General features: G+C 44.3%; 1 protein-coding gene across 3 annotated transcripts in view; it reads left to right on the top strand.

Moving 5' to 3' along the window:
- Window positions 1-23,387, top strand: part of TIAM1 (TIAM Rac1 associated GEF 1) — a 607,717-nt gene that overhangs the window by 171,883 nt on the left and 412,447 nt on the right. Inside the window, exon 1 of one of the 3 annotated variants that reach the window (XM_073617107.1) lies at window positions 3,868-4,013. The exons of the other annotated variants lie outside the window; for them this stretch is intronic. The gene's annotated coding sequence lies outside the window, so the exon portion shown is untranslated. Of the gene's footprint in view, window positions 1-3,867; window positions 4,014-23,387 lie in introns of those variants that run through there. 3 annotated transcript variants of the gene reach the window in all.

The raw sequence follows: 23,387 nt of genomic DNA, 5'->3' as shown, positions 1-23,387 counted from the left end.
CAGTGGCACTCCTGGCTCCTCCCCGCATCGAGTGCCTCCTCGGAGACCCGTATTCCAAGGGGACACCCGTGCGGGCACGCTCCAGAGCCCTGCTGCTACAGCCATTGACACAGAGAGCAGAACTCATCACCGCCCCCCCACCTCCCGTGTCACTGGATTTGATTTGGTGGGGCTTTGGTGAGACTTCAGTCGGGCTTCAAGCAAGCTTAGTCATAGACATCTATGGCTTTGAAGCAACACTAAAGCTACATGCGGCATAATTTTTGATGCGAAGCCGAAGCAAAGCAAAAGCAAGGTGTAAACAGGACTGTAAGTTAACCATTTTATTTAGTGACCGGAGCTTTGACTGGCGTTCAGAGAGCTTTAACAAAGCCTGTCCGAAGCCATGTTTTGAAGCAAGTGTAAACTAGCCGTTAATGTGTGTTGAAGCTGAAGCAAATGTAAGGCCCCTTTCACACTGGGGCGGTGGGGGCGTCGGCGGTAAAACAGCGATATTTTTAGCGCTGTTTTACCGTCGTTTTTGCGGCTGTATTCGGCCGCTAGCGGTGCGGTTTTAACCCCCGCTGGCGGCCGAAAAAGGGTTAAATCCGCTCGTACAGCGCGGCTATAGCCGCGGTATTACTGCGGTATAGCCGAGCTGTCCCATTGATTTCAATGGGCAGGAGCGGTTTAGGAGCGGTGAATACACCTCTCCAAAGAAGCGGTTGGCAGGACTTTTTTTTACCGTCCTGCCAGCGCACCGCTTCAGTGTGAAAGCCCTCGGGCTTTCACACTGAACAAACAGCGGAGGCTGTTTAGGGGCGGTTTGCAGGCGGTATTTTTAGCGCAATACCGCCTGCAAACCACCCCAGTGTGAAAGGGGCCTACATGAGCTCTAATTCCATCCTGAAAAAGAATACATTTTGAATATTCTGTATATTTTTAAAAGGATCAGTAATAGCAGAGTATTTAAAATATTGCAATACAAAAAAATGTATTTAAAGCTCAACTCTGGGATAAGCAAATTGTGTCTTAATCCATTCGTCATGTGTGTTCTTTCTTGAATCTTGGTGTACAGTAATTCAGTGTTAAACTTTACCTTTGTGCAGGAGCTTCTTGTAATAAAGACCGCTCGCTGCTGCTCTCCCTCCCTGTGCAGGGTGTCTGGTCCTGTCTCCGCCCCTTGGGCATGGCAGTTTCTCCCCAACCTTTTTTGGTACAAGGGTCTGGTTTTGTGGAACAAGATTTTTCCAAGGCTGGGGGGGTAGGTGAAGGGGTGGGGGTGTTAGCTCTTCAATCATCCCAACACCATGCATATGTTTGCAGGTATCAGGGTGATTTGAAGTGCTACCGACACCTGGCTCAGCCTCTCAGCGGACCGCTCCTGCCCCCTCCACAGCCCAGCGCTCCAGTGAGCGAGGAAGAGCTCAGGAAGCTATGAGAACTGTGCGAACAGTGGTGTTTGATCGCTCAGTTCTCAGTGTTAGAGCCAGAGGGGGACATATGCAGCATTGGACCAATGCTGCAACCACCTAGGTAAATATGATTGTACAATAAAAAAAAAAGTCCATACCTGTACTGAGAGAAGAGTCAAGACTCATTGCTGATCTCCTTCTGAAAACGCTAGTTGCCTCTCTCAAGTTTAGACAAGCACCCAGTTGAAGTCACATGAACATCAGAACTCCTGATCTGCTTATGTTTTGGGTCATTTAAAATACTGAAACCTTTTGGATCTGCATAAAGGCTAGGAAATTTAATTTTTTTGGTAAAGTAGATTTAAGCAATGGCAACCTACATACAGTATTTTCTCAGTTTAGGTTTCCTTTAAAGGGGTTGTAAAGGTTAGTTGTGTTTTTCATTTAAAAAAAAAAAAAAAACACGTTATACTTTTCTGTGCAAGGGTTTTGCACAGAGTGGCCCCAATACTCCTCTTCTGGGGTCCCCCAGTGGTGCTCTTGGCTCCTCCCCCCGCATCGAGTGCCTCCTTGGAGACCCGCATTCCAAGGGGACACCCGTGCGGGTGTGCTCCCGGGTCCTGCTGCTGCATCCATTGACACAGACAGCAGGACTCTGCCCCGCCCCCCACCTCCCATGTCACTGGATTTGATTGACCGTAGCGGGAGCCAATGGCTGTGCTGCAATCAATCTTTCCAATGAGGTCCCAAGACAGCGGCTGGAGCTGCTCTGCTCGTCCCCGGCGTTGGAACGATCAGGTTTAGGGAAGTAAAGGGGGGGGGGGGTCTGGGTGGCTGCTGCAGTACAGAATCACATGCATAGACTGCATTAAGGTGAAAACCTTGAGGGTTTACAACCCCAATAAGTAAATATTCTAAACTGTTGAATCTTGATTCTTGCTAGTTGTATAGACTGTGTATTTTACATATATTTACATTTTACATGTAGCTAATAGACTTTGGATTTACACGAAAAATTTCAGTTTAGTCAGTACAGTCGTCGTCCGAAAATACAAATACACTACAACACATAGTATAGTAAAAGTCCGCGCTTAGGAAGAGGGTTGCAGCCTCCCCAAATTAGTCCCAAAAGAGACCTATAGGAGTATGTGTAGGAGAGTGGGGATGTGGCACTACCCTATGTGGCACAAAATGTTTAGTGGTAAATTAATTCTAATTAAAATAAAAATCCCAGTGTATGTGTATACTGGGATTTTTATTTTAATTAGAATTAATTTACCACTAAACATTTTGTGCCACATAGGGTAGCGCCACATCCCCACTCTCCTACACATTACAACACATGACATCACTTCCGATTTTTTTTATTCTGCCGTACGTTTTGGAACTTTAGTAAACTCTTCAGGTTCATTATACGACTAGCATGGGGAAAAAAAAACAGGCAATCTGTCGTCCGATTTTCGGATCGTGTGTATGGGCCATTAGGGAGCTGCACAATCCAGCCAAGAGCACTGTTTTTTTATCTCTCTATCCTAATTTCTTGGGTTTTTTTTCCCACCCCTTTCTCTTGCCGTCTTTCTTGTTCTTTCTCTTATTCTTTCTCTCCCTTTTTCTTTGTTCCTCCCCCTCTTTTTTTCCTCTCCCTTCCATGTATTCTCTATTTTTATTCCTTCTCTTACTCCTTAGTGGGGGGGGGGGGGGGGGGGATGGGATGAGTGGCAGTGCTGGTGAGAGCTGGGTTCAGTGGCAGTGCTGGGGGGAGTTCTGATCAGCCAACTTAGGTCATCTGCTGATCTGAGAACTGTAGTGGGGACTTTTAATGACAACTATAATCACAGGTAGTGTTACTCACTGTGTCTCCGGCTTCACTGTGTCTCTGACTTTGTGGTGTCTCGTAGCGGTGACACCTATGCCAAAATCAGGAGATAGGGTCTCCTCCAGCCCCTCCCACTTCACATTGCTCACCAGTCAGCTGACCTCTAGTCTCTGCCCCCCAGCAATGCAGTGAACAAAGGGCAGCTGCAAAGAGGCTGAGTGGGTGGTTGCGGGCTCCAGGGACAGCCCTGCTGGGTGGCCACGAAAAGGCTGGGAGAGCGGTGCGGGTTTGCTTCAGGAACAGCCCAGGATTCGGTGGCCCCTGGCAAATCGTCATTCAACCCCAGAGGGGGGTCCTAACCCCCAGGCTGAGAACTACTTATCTAGTTCAATCGATAAAAGGGAAAAAATAAAAAAATCTGAATCTTATGCGATAAGTAAGAAAGTTTGCTAAAATTCCTCCAGTGCCTTTAGCAGACGTACAGAAGTCCCTGCGGTGACAGGTGTCAGGTTTTTGTATGGATTCAGCAGGTTGTTTCATACTGTGTCTCTGTACCGCCCAGTCTGTTCTCCTTCCCCTCCCTCCATCCATACTGAAAGCGATACCTGTATGTTCCCTCTTCCTCTTCGCAGTAGAGGGGAGGAGAGATCGGCATATAAGATCTATTCTGTATACTTTGACTACTGGCCTCCCCACAGCACAGACTACACCTGGGATAACACTGAGTTGGGGCTGCTATGGTGGATCCTGCATGAGTGCCCTGCAGAGGTGCCAGCAATGACACAATGACTGTACAGAGGAAGGTAAAGCACCGCTCATGTCACACCTTCATCTGGCTGCAGACTTGCTGCTGCTGGTATTATTCTATCTGCTGCTATGTGTGCTCTTAACAAACCCAGGAAAAGCAGAGAAGGTTCCCTAGGTGGGCAGTTTGTAAAGCACAGAGGCTGCAGAGACCGGTTGACCTGTCGAAATGTCACGAAGTCTGGAGGGTCTATGGCTGGATGGTAGTTGTTTGCTGTTTTCAGGTCTTTCTTGGTAGAGGTGCTTCTCTGTTTATGTGTGTAAAGTGGTTCTATTGTTATCATTGAGGTCTATAGACTTTAACCTGCAAAGGTTTGCATTACTGGCCATATAAGTGTTGGCTTTTCACCAGTTAGACTGTCTTTATGCCCTCAATATATGTAATGATCCAGTCATTAGATTAAAACAGTTGTCTTTGTTCTGGTGGAATTTAACAATTCTTAATCTCTTTCCCACCTCTGTGTTCTAGGTGTGCTGTGCTTTAAAAGTTTTTATATGCATTACCATTAATGCCTATGTAAGGTGTGTTCAGAAACCACATCAAAGATGCGTCAACCAGGTTTTTTTTTTTTTAATCCACCATATACTCAGGTGGAAATGTTCTCCTAGGCATTAAAGGGGTTGTAAACCCTCAAGGTTTTTCACCTTAATGTATTCTATGCATTTAGGTGAAAAACCTTCTGTAGTGCAGCAGCCCCCAGAGCCCCCCTTTTACTTACCTGTACCGGATCGTTCCAGTGATTAGCACAAGCCCAGCAGCTCCAGCCGCTGTCTCGGGTCCTCATTGGATAAATTGATAGCATCAGAAGCCATTGGCTCCCGCTGCTGTCAATCAAATCCAGTGACACAGGAGCTGGTGTCTTGCCGAGAATGTTCCCTCGGCGGATAAGTTCCCCCCCTGTACTGCGCAGGCGCAGCGCCTGCGCAGTACATACTACTCTCAGGCGCCGGAGATAGCCGAAGCTCAAATGCTTCAATCAGCTGTACACGGCGCCTGCGCTCCTGGGTCCAGGTTCCTTCCCCACCATCCAAGTGGACCTAGAGGGGGAATCTAAAAGTGCCGAGCGCAGCGAGGCCGTGCCCGAAGCATGGCGAGCGAAGCGAGCCCGCGAGGGGCCCTCTTACAGGCGCCGTGTACGGCTGATTTTCAGCTGTTCTGCTTCGGCTATTTCCGCCGATACCTACTGTGCAGGCGCAGTAGAGGGGGGGAACTTATACGCCGAGCGGAACTTTCTCGGCAGAACACCGGGGCCAAGTCCTGCTGTCTGTGTCAATGGACACAGCATCAGAATTCAGGAGCGTGCCCGCGCGGAATGGGGTTCTCCATGGGGGCACTCGAGAAGAGGAGCCAGGAGCGCCGCCGGGGGACCCCAGAAGAGGAGGTTTGGGGCTGCTCTGTGCAAAATCCTTGCACAGAGCAGGCAAGCATAACATGTTTGTTATTTAAAAAAAAAAAAAAAAAGGAATCTTTACTAGCCCTTTAAGCAGGCCAGAGCTATGGACCACAGATTGTGATTGCTGGTTGCACTATAGAGGTTACCCTAAGTTTTGGCATTACCAAGCTGCTATATAGAATGTCATAGATGCCTACAGTCACCTGGAGATGCCTGCTGATTGCAGAGAGTTGACTTCTGGTTCTTGATATTTCCAGCCCAGGTTTGTATTATGGACATACCTTCAAAGCTAAACTCCAGGCTAAAGACAGTTACCCTGGCAGTAGGTCCCTCCCCGCAATGCAAGGGTTAACTGCTTGTTTCATTCAGGGGTAATGAATAAGGGGAAATGCAGGCCTCATTCCTTTTTCCCCAGCAACCAGTGTCGGGTCATATTCGGCTACCCATCACATTTTGCTACCCGCTGGAGTGCGCATGTGCGACGCCGTCATATGCGTTCCAACACTGTTGTATAGCCACTTTGCCACAGGGCCCCTCATGGGCTCGCTTCACTTGCCACGCTTCGGGCACGGCCTCGCTTCGCTCAGCATAATTATAATCTGACTCTATGTCCACTTGGATGGTGGGGCTTGACCCTGGACTCAGGGGTGTGGCCACAAAATTCTGCGCAAGCGCAGTCCAGCGGGTAGCCAAATGTGATGGGTCACCATATGTGACTGTCACGTTTCTGGTAGGTAGAGCCCGGAATGCAGGGAACGGCCTCGTATACCTCTGACTCGGGAACCCCTGGTAGTGTTGACAGGGGCTCGAGAGTACAAAGGGGCACAAGTGCCTGACTGGAAGACTGGAGCAGAGGGCTAGATCCTGCAGTCAGCTGGGAGGTGTCCTGTAGACCAGCAGCAGGATGCAGATAGCAGGATGGTGCTCTGTAGCTCAGCAGCAGTATGCAGACAGCAGGGAGGTGTCTTGTAGACCAGCAGCAGGATGCAGACAGCAGGGAGGTGTCTTGTAGACCAGCAGCAGGATGCAGACAGTAGGGAGGTGTCTTGTAGACCAGCAGCAGGATGCAGACAGCAGGGAGGTGTCTTGTAGACCAGCAGCAGGATGCAGACAGCAGGGAGGTGTCTTGTAGACCAGCAGCAGGATGCAGGGAAGTGTCTTGTAGACCAGCAGCAGGATGCAGACAGCAGGGAGGTGTCTTGTAGACCAGCAGCAGGATGCAGGGAAGTGTCTTGTAGACCAGCAGCAGGATGCAGACAGCAGGGAGGTGTCTTGTAGACCAGCAGCAGGATGCAGACAGCAAGGAGGTGTCTTGTAGTCCAGCAGCAGGAAGCAGACAGTAGGGTACAGGCAGACCGGGTCAAAACACAGGGGGGCAGATCAGGTACAGAAGGGTAATCCAGAAGAGTAGTCAAAGTCCAAAGCCGAGATCGGGGCAGGCAGCAAACAGGGTAGTCAGGAACAGTTCAAACTGGTAACAGGTTTCAAAGGTTCAGATCACAAGTAAGAGTGGCAGGGGTCTTCAGGAACGCTGTAGACTGGACAGCAAGGCAGCAATGGAACAGTCCCCTTTTTATAGCACATCTTGGCGCCAAGTGCTGTCATAGGGGGCGCGCGCGCCGCTATTGCGCATGCGCACACGTCGGACGGCACTTCTGTGCACAGGCATCCTTCTAGTCTTTCTATTGCTAGAATGCTTGCAAGAAGGCTTTTCCTGACAGTGACGCTACACCGGCACTCTAATCCACTGCCTGACACTCCAGGATGTGGGCAAGCAGGTCCTTTTTGTTCAATGTAGGACTATTCCTATTCCTTCTTCTATTGAACTGTATTGTAATTGTACTGTCCCCCTTTATATTGTAAAGCACTGCGTAAACTGTTGGAGCTATATAAATGATGTATGATAATAATAGTAATAATGAATTTCAACTGGTCAGGCAGTGAAAAGGAATGACTTCAGGAGACTGGAGAAACTTTCCTAACTAAACTAAAACTTGTGAACTAGCAGGATTTTTAATGGAAAAGAGACATACCATATCTCTTCAAATATTCCTACCTGCTTGTTTGCAATGTACATAGAGCTGCGCATGCATCTACCGAGGGCAATGAACTCTTGCGCATGTATAGGAGTGATGGCATCCCAAACCAGGCAATCTGATTGGGAAAAGATTAATGCAGAGCGATGCAGGTTACAGTCTGTAGATGTCAATGACAGACTGGCCTTCAAGTAATCTATCACAAACTGGGATGTGCACAAACATTTACTGGGTAAAATACAAAAGCAGAGGTTACCTTCACTTTTAGGGCCCAGAACAGTACATCTGTGCACATATGCCAGTTTACCCAAGTAGCGGCGCATAGCTGCATACAGTCACCTTTACCAATTCATATCTATAAGTGGCTGTACACAGCACCAGGGGCTCCTGGGCAGTAAAACATGCTCGTTTTTGTACGCTACATATGCAAATGCACCTATAGCGAATGTGCGTGAGAGCTTAGGAAATTGAGCATAATTCAGGTCTCATAACTTTTTTTTTTTTTTCGATTTACAGTGCCTTGAAAAAGTATTCACACCCCTTGAAATTTTTCCACATTCCGTCATGTTACAACTAAAAACTTAAATGTATTTTATTGGGATTTTATGTGATGGACCAACACAAAGTGGCACATAATGTGAAGTGGAAGGTTTTTTTATAAATAAATATCTGAAAAGTGTGGCGTGCATTTGTATTCAGCCTCCCTTTACTCTGATACCCCTAACTAAAATCTAGTGGAACCAATTGCTTCAGAAGTCACCTATTCAGGGACACAGCAAAAATATATGGAAGAAGGTGCTCTGGTCAGATAAGACCAAAATTGAACTTTTTGGCCTAAAAGTAAAAACGTTATGTGTGGCGGAAAACTAACCCTGCACATCACCCTGAACACACCATCCCCACTGTGAAACATAGTGGTGGCAGCATTGTGTTGTGGGGATGCTTTTGTTCAGCAGGGACAGGGAAAGCTGGTGGTAGTTGATGGGAAGATGGATGGAGCCAAATACAGAGCAATCTTGGAAGAAAACCTATTCGAGTCTGCAAAAGACTTGACACTGGGGCAGAGGTTCACCTTCCAGCAAGACAACAACTCTAAACATACAGCCAGAGCTACAATGGAATGGTTTAGATCAAAGCATATATATGTGTTAGAATGGCCCAGTCAAAGTGCAGACCTAAATCCAATTGATAATCTGTGGCAAGACTTGAAAATTGCTGTTCATCCAATCTGACAGAGCTTGGGCTATTTTGCTAAGATTGGACGAACATTTCACTCTCGAAGTGCAAAGCTGGTAGAGACCTCCCCAAAAAAGACTTGCAGCTGTAATTGCAGTGTAAGGTGGTTCTACAAAGTATTGAATCAGGGGGGCTGAATACAAATGCACCCCACACTTTTTAGATCTTTGTAAAAAAAAAATTGAAAACGATTTATCATTTTTGTTCCACTTCACAATTATGTTCCACTTTGTGTTGGTCTATCACATAAAATCCCAATAAAATACACTAGCGTTTTTGGTTGTAACATGACAAAATATAGAAAATTTCAAGGTGTGAATACTTTTCCAAGGCACTGTATAGTCCTGTACCCACTGCATGTTATGAAAATGGTGGTTATTGGTGCTTATCTGACTCCATAACGATTTCTGTGCCTTCATTAGGGCTTTAGAGACTGTTGAGAACTTGGGAGACCAGACTTGACTTTTTTTTTACATGACAGTTCTGCTGCCTATATATAGATCTACTGATATATATTTTGTTGAGTACCAGATTTCACTGAAGGTAAACTTTGCTTTCATGTGTTTCTCATAATATGCTCGGTTTGAGTAGGTTGAGTATTGTTGAAATATTATTGCATTTACAGTGGTTGGACATGAATCTAATCTGTACATTGCCAATTAGAGAAAAAGATTAGTGAGTTCTCTAGTAAATTGTGTTATTCCGATCACACTTTCCAAATGGTTTACACCCACAGAAGCGCCTGGGTCTATTTTTGACGTGTCAAAGAGATGTGTTGATGTGAGCTGTACATTAAACAGGCCTTTGTGATTTTTAGCTTAACCGTATTTTTATTGACAATTTCAAGTCCCCCAAAAACTTCCAGTATCTGAAAGTGGTGGGTTCCCTAAAACTGTATCGCTCTGAGTTTCGAAAGTGATGATTTAATGCACCTCTCTAATTACCACAATTAGTGTCTCTCTTGGTAGATTTACAGTATCTCACAAAAGTGAGTACACCCCTCACATTTTTGTAAATATTTTATTATATCTTTTCATGTGATAACACTGAAGAAATGACACTTTGCTACAATGCAAAGTAGTGAGTGTACAGCTTGTATAACAGTGTAAATTTGCTGTACCCTCAAAAGAACATTGAGTTAGCCATTAATGTCTAAACCACTGGCAACAAAAGTGAGTACACCCCTAAGTGAAAATGTCCAAATTGGGTCCAATTAGCCATTTTGTCTCCCCGGTGTCATGTGACTCGTTAATGTTACAATGTCTCAGTTGTGAATGGGGAATAGGTGTGTTAAATGTGGTGTTATTGATCTCACTCTCTTACTGGTCACTGGACGTTCAACATGGCACCTCATGGCAAATAACTCTGAGGATCTGAAAAAAAAATTGTTGCTTTACATAAAGATGGCCTAGGCTATAAGAAGCTTGCCAAGACCCTGAAACTGAGCGGCAGCACGGTGGCCAAGACCATACAGAGGTCTAACAGGACAGGTTCCACTCAGAACAGGCCTCGCCATGGTCGACCAAAGAAATTGAGTGCATGTGCTTGGCGTCATATCCAGAGGTTGTCTTCGGGAAATAGACGTATAAGTTCTGCCAGCATTGCTGCAGAGGTTGAAGGGGTGGGGGGGTCAGCCTGTCAGTGCTCAGACCATATGCCGCACACTGCATCAAATTGGTTTGCATGGCTGTTGTCCCAGAAAGAAGCCTCTTCTAAAAATGATGCATAAGAAAACCTGCAAACAGTTTGAAGACAAGCAGACTAAGGATATGGATTACTGGAACCATGTCTTGTGGTCTGATGAGACCAAGATAAACCTATTTGGTTCAGATGGTGTCAAGATTGTGTGGCTGCAACCAGGTGAGGAGTACAAAGACAATTGTGTCTTGCCTACAGCCAAGCATGGTGGTTGGAGTGTCATGGTCTGGGGCCGCATGAGTGCTTCCGGCACTGGGGAGCTACAGTTCATTGAGGGGACCATGAATGCCAACATGTACTGTGATATACTGAAGGAGAGCATGATCCACTCCCTTCAGAGACTGGGCCGCAGGGTAGTAATCCAACAGAACGACCCCAAACACACCTCTAAGATGGCCACTGCCTTGCTAAAGAAGCTGAGGGTAAAGGTGATGGACTGGCCAAGCATGTCTCCAGACCTAAAACCTATTAAGCATCTGTGGGGCATCCTCAAATTGGAAGGTGGCGGAGCACAAGGTCTCTAACATCCACAAGCTCTGTGATGTTGTCATGGAGGAGTGAAAGAGGACTCGAATGGCAACCTGTGAAGCGCTGGTGAACTCCATGCCCAAGAGGGTTAAGGCCGTGCTGGAAAATAGATATAAGATATAAAGATATAATAAAATATTTACAAAAATGTGAGGGGTATACTCACTTTTGGGGATACTGTACCTAACTTATAGGAATATGAAAGCTCTTTGAAATTTAAAAATCCCTTCATGGCTGTATGCCCTTGGAATTTATATATCGTCTCATGTTAAGTCTGTGTGGTCAGGTCTGTATTCACACTTCATGCGGTCTTATCCCAAAATTTAAGTAGGCAAAGAACTAGTCATCAGTATTGTCAGTGGTCTCCCTGCAGCTCATCTTTTTTCCCAATAGTGCATTGTTCTGCACGGTGTCTCTGTGTGTAGGCGACCTTCTTGGTAGAAAAGGACCATGCTTCCTTATGTCAGTTACCCCACTGATGACTGGCTAGCTGATGGATTGCCAGATTTAAGTAGCAGGAAATGAGCAGAAAGCATAGATCCATAAACTGAAAGGAGCAAAAGCAGGCATATGCTTGCACTGCAGGCCCTCGGGTATATCTTCCTCTCCAGCAAGGAGAACAGTGAGCAGCAAAGTAGTAACATCACCATATCTCATGCCATATCTCCTGAGACTAGCGCTCAGAGGCAGCAGTGTTTTAGATGATCTCACACTGCAGATATATAATTATAAGGCTCAAAAAACAGGGTTGCCTAGGCACAGGAAATGCAATGATACTGTTCAGGGGCATTAAAAACAATATCATCACCCCCAGTCATTAACCTGTTAAAGTTTATATTAAGAATTGGTGATTAGCCCTACAATTACAGTAAAGGGTTGAAGTTTTGTGGTGATTAGACTCTACATAGTATGTGTGTGTATGTATGTATGTGTGTGTATATGTATATGTGTGTGTGTGTGTGTGTGTGTGTATATATATATATATATATATATATATATATATATATATATATATATATATATATATATATATATATATATATATATATATATATATATGTATATATATATATATATGTATATATATATATAAAATTTTCTCACCACCTTCCAAAAATGCTAGTTGCCTGGCTAGTCATTGGTTATAATACTTTACAGCAGTGTTTCTCAACTCCAGTCCTCAAGGTGCCCCAACAGGTCACGTTTTAAGGCTTTCCATTATTTTGCACAGGTGATTTGATCAGTTTCACTGCCTTAGTAATTACCGCGGCCGTATGATCTGAGGGAAATCCTGAAAACATGACCTGTTGGGGCGCCGTGAGGACTGGAGTTGAGAAACACTGCTTTACAGACAGAGGCAGAGCATACAGATAGGTCAGAAAAGATCCATTTACAAGGCAATTCTTCCAAATTACTGATGCCACATTTTGTATTCCTCTGAACAACATCCAATTACCAAAGCTCCGAGACAAAAAATTCATAAAAACAGAAAAAGGGTAATAAACAGCAGAGAAAAGGTAAGAGGGCGTGAAAGTAATAAACCAAACCATTAAACTAACAGAAGCCAGTCTAATGAATATTTTTTCTTTCTTTGAGTAAGCACCAAGGCTGGGCACGCTGTAAGGTATGTCTGCCATAACGTGAAAATAGGCTATGCATACCTCCACATTATCGTTATGGCAAGAGTTCCTGGGGAATCCCAAAACATTAGTTTGTTTCAGCACCCCTATTTGACACATTACTGACCACACATTTTTTTTCCATCATCAATAGAAATAGTCATCTAAGATGAAGTTATTTACACAATCTTATCTATTACTGTAAATTGAGCAAGAACCAGGAAAACAAGAAAATTTTACCTCGAAGACGTCATTCATGTGGGCATGCGATTTATATGTGATTCATGTGATTACATGCACACAGGTATTTGATTATATGCATTTAGACATTTCAAAATGCAAATGCTGTACATGCATGTAATGATTTTAAATTGATAAACTGTTGTGCAGTTGCTCATTCAGGTCGGTGCATTAAGTTTAGCTATATAAACAAAATAGTGCAGCGCTAACCAAAACATATGTGATATAACACACAAAGTTGTATAACAAGAATCCTAAAATGGTGCAATCTACTGAAGAAGTCCTGGTTCTGGACGTAAAGCGTATAGGAGCATAGCATTACTGATTACGCTACTACGTTACCTGCCTGTGAGTCGGTGGTGAGCTGGAGTATTGTTATGGGATATACAAGTTTTTATCTTATTATGTGAGTGGTATTTCATCCTTTTTATTGGAATGAAAATATACAGTGAGCACTATTTAGTCGTCTTTTCCTTTTTCCATATTGATTATGCCATTGTGGTGTGTGGAGGATGAATGTCAGCAGGAGCAGTAGCTGAAGGCAAACCATTTAGATACATCCATATATTGGAAAAAGTGTTTTTTCTCTAGGTGTGATGAACAACGCTCAAAATTGCAATCAGTACCAAAAACATTCTTTATGTCCATGTAGTTGGACGCAGACGTTGTTAAAACAGGGGGAAGGGAGGAGGAGGGGAGGGGGAGAAGAAAAGAAAAGGGGGGGAGAAGAGGGGGTGCGGGGGAAGGCACAGATATACATACAGTGTGTCTGATATAGATATTTCACAATGTACCCGAAACAGTTTCACTGGAGCTTGGCCATCAACTCATGGGGACCTCATGCTGTTTTATTCAGTTTAGCTGCCTTTATAAAAAATAGAAATCTGTACGTCCAGGACAGTGGCAGCTGATGCTCAAAATCATCAATTGCATCCGCTCCTTTTCCTAAGCGCCAGGCATGCGTTAGGGTGGCCTGGCGCTTTGGCCAATCAGGAAACAGGTCTGACGCCCTGCCTCCTGATTGGTGGGGAGGAAGGTTAGTGTGAAAATAGCGAAAATAAATTCGCTATCGTCACACAATTGGGTGGGATCAGGGCGCACTCACTGCGTCCCGAGCCCACCCTTTTTTGAAGCCTATTAGCCTCTGGCTCTAATCAGGTGCTTCAAAATGTACCACCTCCTCCCGTCCCCGCCATAGGAATTCATGCGTCCGGCATCCTGAAAGGGGCCGGGCGCATGGATGGGGGGGCGGTGCCGTGCACCCACAATGCACGGGCTGCCACTGGTCCAGGAGCAGATAAGAAAATAATTCGATGACCTAGAACAGTGTTTTTCAGTCAAGGCACCCTTTAAAATTCTGCACAATCCAGAGGCACGCCATTCTAACATATAAAACGCTGAAGTAATAGTTTTACATATTACAGAGGTATCCACATACATAGGACACCCAAAGTTATTGGTGGTTTATTCCTCCACCTTTGCACATTGGTTCTGACTACTATTCCAAACTTTCTCTTCTCCCTTCACTCTGCTAATGCAACCCCAGTGCTGACAGAGAGCAGCAGGAAAGGGGCCAACAAGGACGGCGTCAGGCGTCCAACGTCCTAATTTTCAACCTATGGCGACATCAGTTGTTAGGATGCCGGCAGCTGGCCCGCATGGTGTTAAAGGTTATAATTGTGCACAAGAAAAACCTGAAGCTTTGTGTAAAAGGCATATTTTATCCACCCACTAGTTTGTTGGCAATTTTGGGGCAGTTTTAGGCACCTTTAAAAAAAACCCAGCTGGCACCTCAGAGTGCCATGAGACTCTGAATAAAACAAGTGGAGGCGCAACAACTAAAACCATAAAAAACAAATAAAAATCTGCAATAAAAATGTAAAATGATCAATCATAGATCTGTGGTCAATCCGTTTTGTTTTATATACACAGTCTATATAAGTCTATGTACGGATGGTGAGAAGGGGTTAAAAGTCCAGAGCAAGCAGGGCTGCCATCATATTAGAACAAACCATGTTCCAGGGAGCTGCAAAAAAACAAGGAGCGAGGCACCTCTAGGTGCAGATGTTTTTAACAAGCTTTAATACACATAAATTAGTCAAACTCCTATTTCAGCAGAAAGTGATAGGCATAAAAAGTATAGACATGGTTATGTCACGGTGGCGATCCTGAGTCCTGGACCTTGTAGTTCCTCTGTCAAAACAGTCTGGTCAGAGAGGTGTCCGCCGTTGGGATGGTTATGCTGGCTCCGGAAGACAAACTCGAGACGAGGCGCGAGGCGCAGGGAACAGCAGGCTGCAGGGGATGACATCACCAGTAGTGGATGCGTTTCTTGAATAGGCGCGCTGCAGTGTACTGGCAAGCCGCACTCCTTTATCAACAAACATGCCTGTTGATAAAGAAGTGCGGCTTGCCGGTACACCGCAGCACGCCTACTCAAACGCGTCTACTACTGGTGACGTCTTCCCCTGCAGCCTGCTGTTCCCTGCGCCTTGCGCCTCGTCTCGAGTTTGTCTCCCGGAGCTGGCATAACCATCCTAACGGTGGACACCTCTCTGACCAGACTGTTTTGACAGAGGAACTACTAGGCCCAGGACTCAGGATCGCCACCGTGACATAACCATGTCTATACTTTTTATGCCTATCACTTTCTGCTGAAATGTGAGTTTGACCAATTTATGTGTATTAAAGCTTGTTAAAAATTTCTGCACCCAGAGGTGCCTCGCTCCTTGTTTTTTTGCCTTGAGACCCTGGTTTGAAAAAGGCTGGCATAAGGCAACACAAGAAATCTATGTTGCCTCTTGATGGGCATTTCCTTGCCCTGAATGTGGTACTTCTCCTGGAGAAAGGAATTTCTTTATCCATGACCTTGTACGTCCCCCCGCGCCCCCCCCCCCCCCCCACTCCAAATTTTTTGGAACCATTTTTAGGGTTTTGCCAAGGCGCCCCTGAAGACCCCAGAAGGCACCCCGGTTGAAAAAGGCGCTGATTTATAATGTAATGAAGTCTATGGATCAGCACGGCAGCCCAGGAACTAGCATTTTCAGAGGAGCATATCAGCAAAGGCCTTTCTGTGGGTGATTATGCGGCCAGTTTAGATGTAAACAAGCATCAGATGCCTGTGGCGTTTGCTGTGCCGCTAATGATGACGTTAGCTGTTATATATACCTGTTTATCCAGTTACTGCTTTGCAAAAGAAGCACTTATTTTCATAGAACGTTATATCATTTCCAATGGACTCTGCAGCCTGCGAGGATAAACAAATGCTCTATTCTCCTCCCGTCCTCTTAATTAGGATACACATGTTGACATTGCTTGTAATACCTCTGAGATGTCACAGCAGGTACCTTTTGTTGTCTCAAGAGGCCTCAGTACACGAGTTATGCAACCGTCACATGTATAATGGGCATCATTTACATCTTTTGAGCTGTTGATATGAGAAAGCTAATTTGCAGCTCTACTACCTCACTAGAATGTTTGGTTTTCTAGCAGACATTTCTTTAGACGCGCTTTTCTAACAACCTTTGAAGCCCTTAGCTTCTGGCATTACCAGAGAGCTATGTTAACAGTCTGCTGTAACGAGTATATACAGGTGCCTCAAATAAAATTAGAATATCATCAAAAAGTTCATTTATTTCAGTAATTCAATTCAAAAAGTGAAACTCATATATTTTATATAGATGCGTTACACACACACACACACACACACACACACACTGATACATTTCAAACATTTCTTTCTTTTACTTTTGATAATTATGACTTACAGCTAGTGAAAACCCAAAATCTCAGAAAATTAGAATATTACATAAGACCAATAAAAAAAAAGGATTTTTAATACAGGAATGTTGGCTTACTTAAAAGTATGTCCATGTACAGTATAGTATGCACCCAATACTTGGTCAGGGCTCCTTTTGCATGAATTAATGCGTCAGTCCAGCGTGGCATGGAGGCAATAAGCCTGTGGCACTGCTGAGGTGGTATGGCTAACATTAAATGTTACGACAATGCGCTTTTAACATAATAGAAATCGGCCATATATTTGTAGCCCTCTTTTCGGGGGGGGGGGGGGCTTATGAGAGCTATAGGATATTGTGCTAAACCTGTAGATAAATAAGAGCACCAGAACCCTTTCAATGTGGAATAATGGGTCTGATAATAAAGTTGGTAGTGCCTCCACCCAGGACATGGTCTCTGTGAACATAGGGGATTCCTTTCCTGGGAAATTAACTTATCTAATCAAAGTAATTGGGAACAGAGGAACTATTGCAACTAGCATATAACATTAACCATAAGTACATAGATGCACACCTGTATAGAAATAATACAACTTTTATATAAGAGGAGAATAATAACAGTACATACAACCAATGTAGCAACAGGTATCATCAGCAAAGGGCCCGATAGAAATCCTGGTGGAATTGTGCACAGGTATATTTTATAGAGAAGCCTCCAAATGAATGTTGCAGCAAAGTCCAGTTGCAGGGGCCCCTGAGAATGATGTGGACTCTGCCTTTTTGTGAAGATCTGCAATCATAGGGGATATCCTCCAACTGCTGTCCAACCAGCCTAGAAAGGAGCTTCTCAACACCAGGAACTGAAGTGTGGCAATATTCTCTGTTTCTGATCTTGGAGAAAAAACTGTGACAATAGCAGCCCCTGTGTGTATAACGCCATATGGCTAATTTCTCTATCTCTTTTTTCACTTCCTCCTTCTGGTATTTTCAAAGCCCATCCTGAGACAGCAAGTGTTAAAGCGTTTGTTAACCCTAAAAAAAAAAAACAGATCCTGTTCCCTTAAAGCATGTCATACAGCACAGTGATTGTGCTGTGTAATTTGGCCTCCTGTAACACCTGAAATACCTGGCTGATCCTGCCTGGCTATACCCTTCCCCCTGTACGCTGACTCTGCTATATCAGGGCTGCTGAGCCCTGACACCGTGGTCAGCATACGTGCCTCCGTCATATGCTGCCCTGCTCTCCTGTGTCTCCTCTGTCCTCATCCCCCTCCCTGTCTGCTCATACTAGTGCCTGCCACTCCCCTCCAGCTCCTACTGCTCTCATATCTGCAGCTAAATCCTACCATCCTCTCTGCACTATTATAAGTGTCCCTGTGCCTGTGTAATTTAAAAATCTGCCAATCTGTACCTATGAATCCTGGAGCTTAGCTGACTGTCGGCTTTCTCTCTCCTCCCCGGCTGACATCAGCAGGAGGGCTCCACCCCATCCATTGAAACTGTGAGCTGAGAGAGAAGAGAGCTGACAAGTCACCTGAGCCCCGGGAGCCGAGCTTATATAGGTAAAATCCAGCAGATTTTTTACAATGCACAGGGACACCTATTATTATGGTACAGAGGGGATGGAAGAATTTGAAAGAAGTGGGTTAACAACCACTTTAATACATAATCTTACCCAGCACTGTGAAATTAGCAGCTAACAGTAGAGGGCAGCAGATCCCTACACATTATTTTACTGAGACAGCATTCCAGGATGCTGTAACGCAACACAGGTGCGTAGGATTAGAGAGCTGGGGTGCCATTCAACAATAGCACTGCAACACGCACAATGCCTGAGAGCCTTTTCCATCAAAAATTTTTTTTTTTTTTTTTTTTACAAGGTAGGTCACCAGGTTTTTTTCATTGGCTTGGATGAGAAACCAACACAGAATCCAAAAAAAAACTAAAAAACAAATCACCTGACACCACTTATGTTCAAAATCAGTTATTACAATACAAACAGTTTTTCTTGAAAGATATCTGTGACAAGAATATCCATGTTCACCACATTTCGATGATTTGGTGATGTGTTACATTTCCTGGCATTGGGTCAAAGCACATTCTATCCTTTCTAATGCCCTGTACACACGATAGGATTTTACGACAACAAAATCCATGTTTTTTTTTTTTTTTCCGACGGATGTTGTCTCAAACTTGTCTTGCATACACACGGTCACACAAATCTTGTCATAAATTCTGAACGTGAAGAACGCGGTGATGTACAACACGTACGACGAGCCAAGAAAAATGAAGTTCAATAGCCAGTGCGGCTCTTCTGCTTGATTCCGAGCATGCGTGGAACTTTGTGCGTCGGAATTGTGTACACACGATCGGAATTTACGACAATGGATCTTGTCGGAAAATTTGAGATCCGGGTCTCAAATTTTGTGTGTCGGAAATTCCGATGGAAAATGTCAGATGGAGCCTACACACGGTCAGAATTTCCGACAACAAGCTCCCATCGAACATTTTCTGTTGGAAAATCCTATCGTGTGTACGGGGCATTAGTTTTCCTCTAAAACCTAGAAATCTGATGCATTGGACTGATAGCAGGCACTTGTCTATACTGATGAATGAATCCTGTGCTCTGTGAAATTCTTAACTTAGCATGTGCCAAGGCAAATCAAATTTTATATAAGCCCATTGGACAGATACATTATTTTTTTTTTTTTTTTTTTATCAGATTTATTTTATTTATAAAGCATATTATTACCTAAATGTACAGCCAATCGGATTGCTTCTCCAGCATTGTTATGGTATATGTGAATTTACAATCTATTTAAGAAGACAAATCTCTACATGTCTATACCAGTATCTGCCATTTCGTGTATTTTCTACTTTTAGTAAGCGTGTCCTTTTAGTTCTTCGTACCCCTATTCCGCTCCCGGTCCTTGAAAGACAATTGGTCGGTGCAGAGGTACCCCCCCGTAAACAGTGGGGGGAGGGGGGGGGGGGGATTTCCAGTGTTCTTTCTTTAACTAATATAAGTAAACCATATAACTCGTCACTGCAGAGTAAGACAACTTCTCATCAAGACTATTACGTCAGATTGATCCACATTCTGAGTCTCTATGTCACCATTTCACCCTTTACCCACCTAATGTAGACAGCCTCCTTCCTCAGAAAAGGGGAGTAGGCATCTATGTCCTGCCACCAAGTATTTTATTTTGGACCAGTTGGAAGGGGGCTAAACCAGGTACCTCCAACCAAGGATCCCATATACGTTCAAATTTTGCTGGGCTACCTCTGTGCTGGTATGTCAACTTTTCCCTCAATAGAGTGCCATTTATGGCATTAACCCATTCTGCGTGTGTTGGTCGGTGACACCGAAAGCCATTTTTTGGCGATAAGTTTTCTGGCAATAAACAATACTCTGATAATGGCTATGTAAGTGTGCGGTGTATATAATTCCTCGTCTAACCATCCCAACAGCCACAGCTTGGAGTCAACCACAAAAGTAAGATTCTATATTTTATTTATAGAGCTGATTATTTCAGACCAGTACCTCTGCAATTTTGGACACTTCCAGAGCATGTGTACAAGAGTACCGTTATCTATCCTGCAACGAGGGCAAAAAGGGTCTTCTCTTCTGTGCCATTTATGTAGTTTATATGGGGTACGGTAAGTTCAGTGTATAATGAATAATTGTGTAAGTTTTTGGGAGGAGGAGAGGGACACCTTGGGTACATTCTCCATTATAGCAGACCATTCCTCGTCTGTGATGTGGCTTATATCTTCCCCCCAGCTTGTCCTTCATTTTAATGACCTAGTCTTGGATACCTGCATTATTAGGGATTCATATATAGATGATATCTGCCCTTTCCTAGACATTGAAGTTACTAGTTGTGTGAGCACCGTGGGTCTAGTTAATTCCCATTTGGACAGTGTAGCTTGTGCTGAGATGGCGTGCCTTAGTTGTAAATATTGGAAAAACAAGACCTTTGGTATGCCATATTCTTCCCTTAGGGACTGAAAGTCCCGTAGTAGTCCGCCCTGGTATAGCTGCGGGATATACACCACCCCGCTCCTAGACCACGCAGAGAAGCCCTTTAATTTACACAGTTCGGGAAAGTTGCTATTGTTCCAGATACGAGACCATTCAGAATACCCTTCATAGTGAAAGTGTTGCTTGGCCTTGTTCCATATTTTATCTATAAGCACCATAGTTCGGTATTCAGGTATTTTGCGAAATTCTCCCGCTTCCATGCACTCCACAAGGCCCCCACTCGAGAGTATAGTGCGTATGATATTGCTCGTATGATCAGATGACTCGGGGCTCTGCCATCCCGTGAGGTGCTGTAATTGGGCCGCTATGAAGTAATAGTATGGGTTCGGGACTGCCAGCCCGCCTGAGTCCTTCGCCTCCTGTAATGTTTCCAATTTAATACGCTGCACCTGTTTCCTCCAGATCAAGGAGCGAAATATGATGTTACATTTTGAAAACGTGGATAGGAATCCAGATGGGGGCGTTGTGGAGCGCATACAAAAGTTGTGGACCCCAGACCATTTTTATCAAATTACATCGGCCTACTACCGAGAGGGGAAGTTTAATCCAACTAGCTGCTTTCTCCTGGAATTTTTTAATCCGAGGGTTTATATTAAGTTTAATATAGTTCTAGGTTGGGATGGATAACTATGCCTAAATATTGGAAAGTATCTACCACTCTGATCTGGTCTGCTGCTGAAGGAAGAGGCGATACAAGGGGATCTAGTGGTAACAATGTGGATTTGTCCCAGTTTATCTTGAACCCATAGTAGGATCCAAATTTACAGATTAACTCCATGAGATTTGTTAGAGGCAGACGTGTCGCCCAAAAAGATGAGCGCATCGTCAGCATACAAGGCTATTTTATCTTCCAAATTTTTCCTTTTAAAACCGCATATAGCCGGGTTCCCTCTGATAGCAGCAGCCAGAGGCTCTATGGCCAGAGCAAAGAGCAGTGGGGATAGTGGGCAGCCCTGTCTTGTTCCCCTGTGTAGGTCAAAGAAGGGAGATAGCGTGTTGTTAATTCTATTGCAAGCTTTCGGTGCCCTGTATAGTAATTTAATCCAGGAAATAAATGTCTCCCCTAAATTGAATTTCTCTAGCACCCTCCAAAGGTAATCCCATTCTACGCTATCGAATGCCTTGGCGGCGTCTAGTGAAAGGATAGCTCTTTGGCCTTGATTATCTGTTGGAATTTGCATATTTAGATATAATCTGCAAAGATTGTGTGCTGTGGATCTGTTAGGTATAAATCCCGATTGATCCGGGTGTACTATTTTTGTCACCACCTTGAATAACCTCATAGCGAGGACCTTAGTAATCAATTTTAAATCGTTATTTAAAAGTGATATGGGCCTGTATGACTCAGGTTGGTTCGGATCCTTCCCGGGCTTCAACAGGACCACTACCACTGCCTCGTACATGGAGTCTGGTAAGGAGTCATTAGTATGTGCTTCCTTGATGGTGTGGAGCAATTCCGGTAGGAGTATGCCACCAAATTTTTTATACATCTCAATTCGGAGACCATCATTTCCCGGGGCGTCAGAATTGGGGAAAGTTGCTAATGCTAGTTGCAATTCTTCTAGAGATATAGGTGCATTTAGCAGTTTTTTGTCTTCCCCCTGTATTGTCGGAAGTGAGATTCCATCTAAAAACTCAGTTAAGGCGGCTTCGGAGTAATTCACCTTTGAGGAGTACACATCCTCAAAATAGTTACAGAATCCCTGCATAATTGAAGAGGTGTCCGTAGCTACCTGTGTTGGTGACACCGCCAAGCGGTGAATAATTGGTGACGGTTGTTGCGATTTGGCTATTACCGATAACATATGGCCTGTTTTATTCTCCCTCTTCAAAGTATGTTTGTGAGGTAAAGAAACGTTTGTTTTCTGCTTGTTGGGTATGTATGGTGCGATACATTTTTTGTGCGTCTTTCCATTTTCTTTCACTATCAGGTGTGGGCGCTTGTAAGAATTCCTCCTCCTGCTTTGTCTACCGCTAAACTGGCGTCAGCTGCCCATTGTCTGCCGTTTGTTTTAATTGTGGCTATTTCCTTGATACCCATCCCCCTGATAAAAGCCTTCAGAGTGTCCCAAACTATACCCGGTGGGGCAGAATGTTTATTATCCAGCAAAAAGTGTTGAATTTGCGTTTGCATATGTGTAGTGTCTCGAAACAGAGGAATCCAGAAAGGATTCATCTTCCAGTGTATGGGTAGTTTTACAGTAGGGAAGCTTAAACTGAGTTGTACCGGGGAATGGTCGGATAGACCTCTGGCAAGATAGGTGACCTTTGGATCATAGTAGTGCGTTGATGTATTGCCCAATAATAAATCAATGCGGGACAAAGTGGAGTGCGTTAGTGAGTGACATGAAAATTGTGCCTTTAAAAGGAAACTTACTTCTAGGGCTTTTAGTGGTAGGACTATAGCCTCTTGTCACATGATTCTGAATTGTCCACTTCTCACAGTGAAATGCAGAGGACAGGACTAGGGTAGGAGGCAACCTAAGCCTGCTTTCTCATAAGAGTTTATCCAGAACCAGAATATAACTATTCCTTTTGAAGTGTCCTATCCAGGACCATGACAAGTGTAGAATAGATGTTCTCAACATTAACTGAGGCCTGCTAGGCCATCACCCCCAAAATAAAGGCGACCACCAAAGTTTGGAGACCAAAATGGCCATTGCAGCCTTTTATTGACAAATACAATTAAATAACACAACATTCCTTAAAACCAAAATGAAAGAAGAAAGCTTACTGGTCTTTGAAGGCACTAAACGAATCTTATTATTTTACTGCGAAAAACCTTTGTGTATACTAGGCCCACAGCCGCAACACACCGGCTCAGAGAAAATCCTCACTAT

The sequence above is a fragment of the Aquarana catesbeiana genome, linkage group LG02, assembly GCF_042186555.1.
Source record: "Aquarana catesbeiana isolate 2022-GZ linkage group LG02, ASM4218655v1, whole genome shotgun sequence".
Lineage (NCBI taxonomy): Eukaryota > Metazoa > Chordata > Amphibia > Anura > Ranidae > Aquarana > Aquarana catesbeiana.
Note: the sequence above shows the minus strand (reverse complement) of the source record. Positions and strands in the feature narration are given on the sequence as shown.